Below are 10299 nucleotides of genomic sequence, written 5' to 3' on the forward strand. Positions count from 1 at the left end.
CGGAGCCGGGCAAGAAGAAGCAGCACGTGTGCCACGTGCCGGGCTGCGGCAAGGTGTACGGGAAGACGTCGCACCTGAAGGCGCACCTGCGCTGGCACACGGGCGAGCGGCCTTTCGTGTGCAACTGGCTCTTCTGCGGGAAGAGCTTCACGCGCTCGGACGAGCTGCAGCGGCACCTGCGAACTCACACGGGCGAGAAGCGCTTCGCCTGTCCCGAGTGCGGCAAGCGCTTCATGCGCAGCGACCACCTCGCCAAGCACGTCAAGACGCACCAGAATAAGAAGCTCAAAGTCGCTGAGGCCGGGGTTAAGCGAGAGGACCCGCGGGACCTGTGAGCCATCCTGGAGATGGACCCCCTTCCCAGCACCTCTGCGGGAGATCCGGGGACCTGTGGGCAGCTGGAGGAGGGGAGACTCAGCAGACGGACCCCCTCTCTGTTGCCTGCCTCCCAAAATGGAGCCAGGCTCCCAGCTTCCCTTACCCTCGGACACAGGGACCCAGTGCCCAGGAGCGGGGCGGTAGGGTTGGTGCTGGGGCATTTGGGTTATAATTGGGAGCTCTGCCTTACCCCAGGGCGATTCCAAACTCTAAACCGTTCCCACCGTCTGGGAGACCTGCAGTTTTGGGGGACCACCTTGGGCTGGCCTTGTATATAGGAAATGCTGCTGAATTGAAGCGAAAGGAACTTGGGAGATTTGAAATAGTGCTCGGGTTTTCGCTAGGACCGGTTTGGGCTTTGTACAGGTTATTTAATAGCTTTGTTAAAAATAATTATAATAATTATAACATTAATAAAAATGTTGCTTTTGTCTTCAGCTCCATGCAGAGCTACAGCATGATATGTCTCTGTAAAGTGATCAGCAGTTGCACCGTGAAAATAAATACGTTAACTCAGGGGTCACTACAGGAAGACCCCGCTGAGCCGGTCTCATTTGATCTTTTCTTCTTCTGGGCGGCTGTACTAAGGGGTAGGGTTTCACCGGGAATTTGATGGTTCCTATAGTCTGCCTATGTCGGAGGTTTCTTTGGTTTGGAAGAATCTGGGCAAATGTGTTGGGTTAAGGAATGGGAAAAGGCAGGCAATTCCGTTTTGTGGTAAAGAGGTAGGGCAAGATTTTTCAATCACAACTTGAGTTTCTCATGCGGCCTTAGGACTTCACCCGAGACTGTTTCTCTTCCAAGTTTGCTTTTATCTGACGAATTCCTTGTGGCTTTCCATTTGTTGGTACTCTCGGGACAGGTTACAACTATGCTGGTGTTAAGAGAGGTATTAGAGGCGCGAGGGTCTGTTCACAGGTGAGACTTTGTGGAGAGGTACAGAGAAACAGGACCCTTGTTCAGGTTGGTCTTTGCCTGGGAAAGAACCAAGAAGATAGTTTCCCAGACGTCACTCCTGTATTTCAGTCCCATCACGATACCCAGCGTTGTCTTGCTTGTTTTCTTCTTAATCTTGCTGTGGAAATCTTAACAAGTCTTATTTCACAGTAACAACCCAGGGATTTCTGGTTAGGCCAGGACGTTTAGTTCCATTTTGTATCTGAATTTTATTATGTTTTAAATCATTGTAGTCGTCTAAGATTTTCTCAGGGAAGAACCAGGAATACTCATGGTTTGGAAATGTGGAAATAGGTTGTTTTTTTGTCTAGGTGCCTCGCCTTTCTCTAAAAGTTGAAGTTTTGAAGTTTACAAATGTTTTATCAAGTGTCTAACTCCTTGATATTTTCTAATATTTGAGTTTTTAAATCTGTAACTGAACGTTTAATCAGCAGTTAAATCTTCTGATTTAAGATTAGCAAAGAACAGAAAATGTTCTAAATTTTATTAACATGTTAAGCTAGCATCATTAATGCCGAATTTTAATAGAGCCGAATAATCTTTTCATGATAGTAGAAGTGTGTACAAATTGATAGGATTTCACAGTTTACAAACTGTTTTTACCTTGCCTTTTGTTTGAAGTCAAACTGAAGGATCAGTTCTTAAAAGCTTTGGGGGTTGTTCTTGAATTCTTATATGAAGTAAAACACAAACATCAACATAATTCGGGTGAAAATTACTTTTATACTCCTAAGAAATAGCATTTTTTTATTCTGTAACTTGGGACAAGGTAGTAAATGAATATTAGATTCATAGTGGCAATATGCCATAGAATAACGGATATTGGAACTATTTAATGACTAATTAGAATGTGAATCTTCATGGTTCTTCACCTGGTAAGAGGAGTTTGGGTTAAATTTTCAAGGGTGTGGCAGTTTTGCAAGCAATAGTGATGAAGTTGCTAGGCGGTAACATTAATATACACCTAAATATGTAATCTTAATCAAAATCATTAGATGTAAGTCATTATATTAAGATTACACATTTTGATGTATAAATCAATGTGAAAAGTTACAGAAACTCTCACCTTTCCCTAAAAAGTTACAGAAACTCCCATCTGAACCATACCCCAGGATCAACTATAGATTCAGAAAAGGATTTTTGAAAAGTGGTGGGAAAGAGGAATCCTTGTTAGAGAGTGAAAAGACCAAGGGCTTTGGTCTTTTTGAAATGATTTGAAATGATTCTTTCATCTAAAAGAATGACCTTGGTAGAGAAAGAAAAATAGCAATTTAAAAATGAGTCTACTAGCTATTATTGACAGAGCCAATCATTTATTTAGTATCCAAACAGAAGAAGTGTTGAAGATAAAGTTTTCTTATAATTTTTTGGTTAAGTATATGGAATTTAATATCTAAAGAAATGAGATACTGAAGATAGATAACTTTGTGGTTATTAAGAGGAAAAACTAGATAAACTATATACAATTTTTTAAAGCAGAACAAAGTCATATGACAAAATAACTTTCTTATGGTTTTACTTAATTGCACCTGCAAATTGAAAAAGTATGGTCTTTAACTTGGTACAACTGAAAGGCTTGCTCATTGTACCACTGCAAATCTGATAGAATTTGCAACATTTAAAAAGTAGGCAGCATTTAAAAAGTGAGTTTAATCCACCAACTTTATTCAAGGCTTCACTTAACGATCCCAGCACACAATTCAATTAAGTTTAAAAAGCTAATTGAAGAAAGTATGTTAATGATTGCCTCAAATGTCAGTAGACATTGTAGATTTTAAAGCAACTGTTTTGTTAGCATGCAAATATAATGTAGAGTGTTACATTCTTTAAAAATACTAAAATTCGTGTGATGTTACTTTAATTTTAACAGTTTTTGGACCACTTTGAGCAAGAATATGGAAACATGGAGAAATTGAAATATCAGTAAATTAGTTAATTTAGAATTGTGCATTTCTGAATTTATTAACACTGTAGTTTTCTGCTTTTCTCAAGAAAAAATTGTGTAATAATACCCTTAACTGATCACTAGTTTTAAATAGTTCTGATAATGAGTGAAAGTAAATAATGTTAAAGAAAATACAACTGTAATCTCCATGTTATTTTCTAGTTTCAACTAGTGTTTAAATCTTATGACTATATTATATTTTCTTTTTTTTTTTTTGAAATGGAGTCTCGCTCTGTCGCCAGGCTACAGTGCAGTGGCACCATCTCAGCTCACTGCAACCTCCACCTCCCGGGTTCAAGCAGTTCTCCTGCCTCAGCCTCCTGAGTAGCTGGGACTACAGGTGCCCGCCACCACACCCGGCTGATTTTTGTATGTTTCGTAGAGACGGGGTTTTACCATGTTGGCCAGGATGGTCTCGATCTCCTGACCTTATGATCTGCCCACCTTGGCCTCCCAAAGTGCTGGGATTACAGGCGTGAGCCACCGTGCCCTGCCTTATATTGTATATTCTTTTAAATTATTTTACCTTAATCAAACAAGACATGCCAATTAAAAAATTAATCTTGCCAAGAATGCCTCTTGCAGAAACCTATTTGAAACAATGACATCTGTAGAAAAGTCAGTTTTTTTTACCCCAAGATGTACTATTTTCTATTCTAATATTGTGGGGTTTTAAGTAATAGTTTAAAGCAACATCGTCAGTGTTTTCTATTTATTTCATTTCTGCTATGACTGTTTCACAGAATGTTGTTATAGCTGTAGCTATGACTTCAAATTCATGTAAACATCTAGTAAGTTGTTTAGGACTCTAAAATTGCAAGCCACTTTACTTGCATTAGCTCATCACATTAAATAATGACAAGTCAAGGTAAGTTGACCATTCTCACTGGGAAATAGCCTGTGTTATAGAATCAGATTCAAACCTTAAGCTTTGTGTTATAGTAAGTGCAATTATAGTTTGCTAATGTCCCAAATTGAGGGCCACTCAAAACAAGTGATATTAATTTTCTGTTAAATATCGTGACCTTCTTCTGGTTTGCATGATAGAGAGAACTTTAAAAGAGTATGAGACCCAGGGCAGTTTTGAAATGTTATGCACCAACATAGTTCAACAGAGTAGGAAAAAATAAGGAAAATAGATAAGATGTATGTTGGTAATGAGATATATGTTTAGATTAATACAACAAAAGAACATGTTTCATTATTGGACCACTATAATGGTAACCTGATTAGTGTGGCATGTGATTTATTTAATATAGACAGTAAATTTTTCTCTGATGTTGTTCAGACTCAACACATTTTTGTATAAAGATCTTGACATCAGTTGCATGTTCCTTGATTATTTTTAAAGAATCTGATACGTTGCCAGAGACAGCAGTGTTTCAGATTAATTTATGGACATTGTAGAATAATTTAATGTTCCTGACTATAATGAACAAGTGGTATTTGTTCAACAAAGATGTAATCAAACAGCTATGGATTGATAGTTTCTCAGTTGTTTTGCTATTACAACTTATTACCAATTGAAGATTTGTACATGAAGATTGATATAGTTTCATGCTGACATTTTGATGACTTCCCTTTCTAGACCTTATGCACTTTTCTTTCCGTGTCTTCAGCAATTATCTAAAGTATAATCCTCCACTGGATATTTGAGACTTAATTCATAAATCAACCCATGCATATGAACTATAGTAGTATCTGCACAACACATAATAACCCACATTAACTAATACATTTTGGTTGTCTACCTAATACCAAAATTTAATTCAGGGTAAATAAACCCAGCTCTCAGTTTGATACCACCTGGAAAATCTGCAGCTTTCCCTTTTTAAAAAGTTGTTTCAGCAGTATGAAGATTCATTATGCCTATTATGAAATGGAAGTTTGTTTAACAGTAAAACTATTCATCTAATATTTTCATTACTTGTCAAAATTCTGACATCAAAATACACTAAAATTTTCTAAAGTCTAAGGCAGTGTCTTCATGTCATCTGATTTTTTCATATAGTTAAACCAGTCATATATGGGTGCTTTCTAATCATTTTATGTTTAGCATAATCTAAAACACAGATGGAAAACATCTGGCCCTCAGCTTAATTTTACCCAATTCATGAGGCAAATATCAAGGCTAACTCATTTATGCTTATGGTTGGGAAAATGTGTCCTAATTTTAAAAATATTTGGTGGCAACTTCCTAAAAGTCTACATCAGATACCATGAAAGCTTATTTCTCTTATCTCTATGTGAGTTTTATTCGTATAAATTCTATGTCTTGCTTTCTTTTCCATTCTGACTTGTGTATGTCACATGTCTTCTATATATCCATGTCCATCTCTAGCATGGAAACTTTCATTTTGTGTCATGTGTCTCTCTTGCTTTTCTCAAAGTATTTATGTCCATGATTTTATTTTGCTCCCAATAATGCAGAACTCAACAGGATTCTAAACTGTAGTATTTTAAATCTATTGTTTCAGTTTTTTGTTGTTGTTATTGTTGGTGTTGTTTTTTGAAACAGAGTCTCATTCTGTCACCCAGGCTGGAGTGCAGTGGCACAATCTTGGCTCACTGCAACCTCTGCCTCCTGGATTCAAGTGATTCTCCTGCCTCAGCCTCCTGAGTAGTGGGATTAGAGGTGCCCACCATCACACCCAGCTAATTTTTTTTTTCTTTTTCTTTTTCTTTTTCTTTTTTTTTTTTTCTTTTTGAGACAGAGTCTTGCTCTGCCACCCAGGCTGGAGTGCAGTGGTGTGGTGTCCGCTCACCCCAAGCTCCACCTCCCGGGTTCACGCCATTCTCCTGCCTCAGCCTCCCAAGTAGCTGGGACTATAGGCGCCCACCACCACACCCAACTAATTTTTTGTATTTTTAGTAGAGACAAGGTTTCACTGTCTTAGCCAGTATGTTCTCAATTTCCTGACCTCGTGATCCGCCCACCTCGGCCTCCCAAAGTGCTGGGATTACAGGTGTGAGCCACCATGCCCAGCCCTAATTTTTGTATTTTAGTAGAGATGGACTTTCACCACATTGGCCAGGCTGGTCTCGAACTCCTGACCTCAGATGATTCACCCACTTCGGCCTCCCAAAGTGCCGGGATTACAGGTGTGAGCCACCATGCTTGACTGTATTTTTAATAGACATTTGTATTCTTTGGTCTAAATTTTACAAGTGCATGAATTAAATTTATAGTTCTATTTGTTGATTCCATTCATATTTTATTTCGTACATTGCTGATGTTTCCTGTGAATTTGTGAACATCAGTGGGAAAAATACATGGCAATTGAAAGTAAAATTATAAAATATAGTAGAAGATTATGGTTTGAGGTAATACTTGTTTGGATTGATTTTAGTGAGTAAAAAATATACAAATGAAGTATATTTATATACCTAAGTCATTAAACATAGCCCTTTATTTCTTGAGCTATAATTTTAATGAGGGGAATGTGAACTAAGACCTATAAGCACATAGCTATGTATATTTCTCATTGTGGTTATTACCTTTGATGGAGACTTGTTTTTCTTTTAAACCTTTTTCTCCCCTCTTTGATCGTTGAAGTCCATGTTGTCTCTTGATAGTACTGCAGACAACTGCCAGGAAAGTCATCCTGGTAAGAAATTCTGTAGTGAGCCTGGGTTTGAAGTAGAAAGTTGCCAAATTGTTTTCTAGAGAGAAAGCACTCCCTTCATCAGTCATGATTCAGACTTGTCAACAGCAAGCCTGTGTGCCCTGAGCAGCCAGCGGCTAGAGGCTGTGGGGCTGTGGCTGCCCCCTTGCTTCTGGAGCAGGGAGATCTAGGAATAAGGAAAGGGGAAACAAATGGGGAATAACAGATGTGGGGAACATCCTATCTAAACAGGATATCAAAAGGGGTTGAAATAGGGTCATTGGGTAGAAGTAGAAAGGCAAGGTTCGAGCACCTTCTCAAATTTGGAATGGACCCCAGGAAGGAAAGTGCCTCCCTCACCCCAGGTTTTTGGAATTTTGTGTTTTGTGTTTTTCGTTTTTTTAACTAAAGGTGAGTATGAGTAGGCTGTAGAGGAGATGTGGTGGACTTTAAGGACCTTTGGACTTGAATTATCCTTATGGTCTGTTCCAAAGCTGAAATGCCTCAGATCTAACATCTGTAAGCCAAAAAGTCTGAATAAATCTTATTTTAGCTGGGCACAGTGGTGCATGCCTATAATCCCTGCTACTTGGGAGGCTGAGGCAGGAGAATCGCTTGAACCCAGGAGGCGGAGGTTGCAGTGAGCAGAGACCACGCCACTGCACTCCAGCCTGGATGGCAGAGTGAGACTCTGTCTCAAAAAAAACCAAAAAAAACGAATATATGAGCTGCATATTTAACTTGATGTTTGTTATTTATAATTATTACATGTAGGAAACTAGGCACAAAACATGTATACATAACTAAATTCAATTTGCCAAACAATGATTTGAAGTCTACAAGATGTAAGGTACAATAAGGATTTAAAGATGAACACAGTCCTTCAAAGAGCTCACAGTCACAAAGGAGATAAAACATAGGCACAAATGAATATAATACAAGGCCTAATCCCTGATAAAAGCGACCAACAAAACTCCTCTAAAAACACAAAGGAAAGAGAAATTACTTCAGGTAATAACAATGATAAACTGTTTTATGCCACAAATGGATATTCTGCTTTGAAAAACAATCTCCAAACTGCATCTATGGCATTCAGAATCCAATTAGATTTTTATTCAGAGGTGTTAGTTCAAGACAGTGTGGTCGCCAGACCTGCAGCATCAGCATCACTTGGGATCACTGGTTGGAAATGCAGATTCTCAGGTCCAACCGCCAGACTTACTAAATCAGAAACCCTGGGAATCTGTGTTTTAACCAGCCCTCCAGGTGATTCTAATGCATGCTGATGTTCGAGAACCACTGGTTTAGGAAACTGCACATTTTAACCATGTGCAAGATGGAAAATATGTAAGCAAATTCTAGCCTAAGACATTTCTCACAAGTTACTTTGGGAAAATAGAAAATAGATAGACGGGCTGGGCACAGTGGCTCACGCCTGTAATCCCAGCACTTTGGGAGGCCAAGGCAGGCAGATCGCCTGAGGTCAGGAGTTCGACACCAGCCTGGCCAACATGGTGAAACCCCACCCCTACTAAAAATACAAAAATCAGCCAGGTATGGTGGCACGCGCCTGTAATCCCAGCTACTTGGGAGGCTGAGACAGGAGAATTGCTTGAACCCAGGAGACAGAGGTTGCAGTGAGCCACCATTGCACTCCAGCCTGGGTGACAAAGCAAGATCTGTCTCAAAAAGAAAAAAAATTTATTTTTTTTTTTTCAGCCAAATGGATAGACCATTTGGCTGAAATTCTCACCCAATTGAGAATATTGGGCTCTAACTCCCAACGAGAATACAGCAATAGTCTTAATTAAATATTGATCCTTACATGCATGTTATGTAATTATGTAGACAATTGTCCTTTTTATAGTATGTAATACCAATAGAGGATTTACATTTTTGAATTATATAAATCGTATATTTTATATGTTAGTGGAATTTTCCCCATTAAGTCGAACAGTGACTTTAGCAATATCTGGTTTCCTAAAGGGAATACTCAGCTAACTAAGCAGTATTTAGTGTCATTAGATGATTAATAACCAAACATCATGAGTCATACATAAACTCCACCACTAAGAGTAAAAAACACATATCTATTCTGTGCTGCAGAAATGCAATGATGACTCTTTTAAAAGATAAGCATAGTCACCACCAGCCTCTGTTTTGCTACAATAGCTTTTTAAAACTACCCACAGGGAAGTGTAGAAGCCTCGAGCTTCTCTGTAGTATACATGAAAAACTTAGAACATTGTGGATATTTAAACCAAGAATGTTCACTTTCCTCTGGTTCTAGCCCATTCCTCATTGGTCCACCTTTTTTCTCCTCTATAAAGTCTTTCTTGCTCAAAGTGCATTTCAGGGCTGTATCCCAGACCAGAACATGATTTGGTAAAATTTTTTTGGCAGTTTATTTCTGACCTTTGGGATTATAGAAAGCTGCTGGGAATTACCAGTACCAGGGAAGCCTATAACATAAATGAAAATACCTCTATGATTCTATGATTTTTTTTTTCAGAGAATGGGCTCCTCACTCTGCCCCCAAGTCTAAATTATCCAATCATCATTGTTTGGGGTCCTTTAGGAGGCCCCCTAGTGAACAAAAACAAGAAGCTAGGATGATGCTGACTGTAGCATATTCCCAAGGTGTCCCCAGTCCCTGAGAGATCAAGGGAGCTCTCAACGATGAGATAAATCTTCCCAGCCACAACTTACAGAATTTAGCATGTTGGGTTGGAGACTTAAAAATCACTGACTATGAGGCTGGGCACAGTGGCTCACACCTGTAATCCTAGCACTTTGGGAGGCTGAGGTGGGTGGATCACCTGAGGTCAGGAGTTCAACACAAGCCTGGCCAACCATGGCCAACATGGTGAAACCCCATCTTTACTAAAAATACAAAAATTAGCTGGGCGTGGTGGCAGGCGCCTATAATCCCAGCTAATCGGGAGGCAGGAGAATCACTTGAACTGGGGAGGCAGAGGTTGCAGTGAGCCAAGATCAGGCCACTGCACTCCAGACTGGGTGACAGAGGGAGACTCTGTCTAAAAAAACAAAAATCAGCAACTCTGACCCTCTCATTTAACAGAGGAGAAAACAGACAGCATCTCATTTAACAGAGGAGAAAACAGATATTTAACAGAGGAGAAAACAGATAATGCACCATCATTATCCATGTGCATTAACAAGTAAGCACATTCAGCCAGGCGCGGTGGCTCAAGCCTGTAATCCCAGCACTTTGGGAGCCCGAGACGGGCGGATCACGAGGTCAGGAGATCGAGACCATCCTGGCTAACACGGTGAAACCCCGTCTCTACTAAAAAAATACAAAAAAACTAGCCGGGCGAGATGGCGGGTGCCTGTAGTCCCAGCTACCCTGGAGGCTGAGGCAGGAGAAGGCGGAGCTTGCAGTGAGCTGAG

The sequence above is a fragment of the Colobus angolensis genome, unplaced genomic scaffold (genome assembly GCF_000951035.1).
Source record: "Colobus angolensis palliatus isolate OR3802 unplaced genomic scaffold, Cang.pa_1.0 Scaffold247, whole genome shotgun sequence".
NCBI lineage: Eukaryota > Metazoa > Chordata > Mammalia > Primates > Cercopithecidae > Colobus > Colobus angolensis.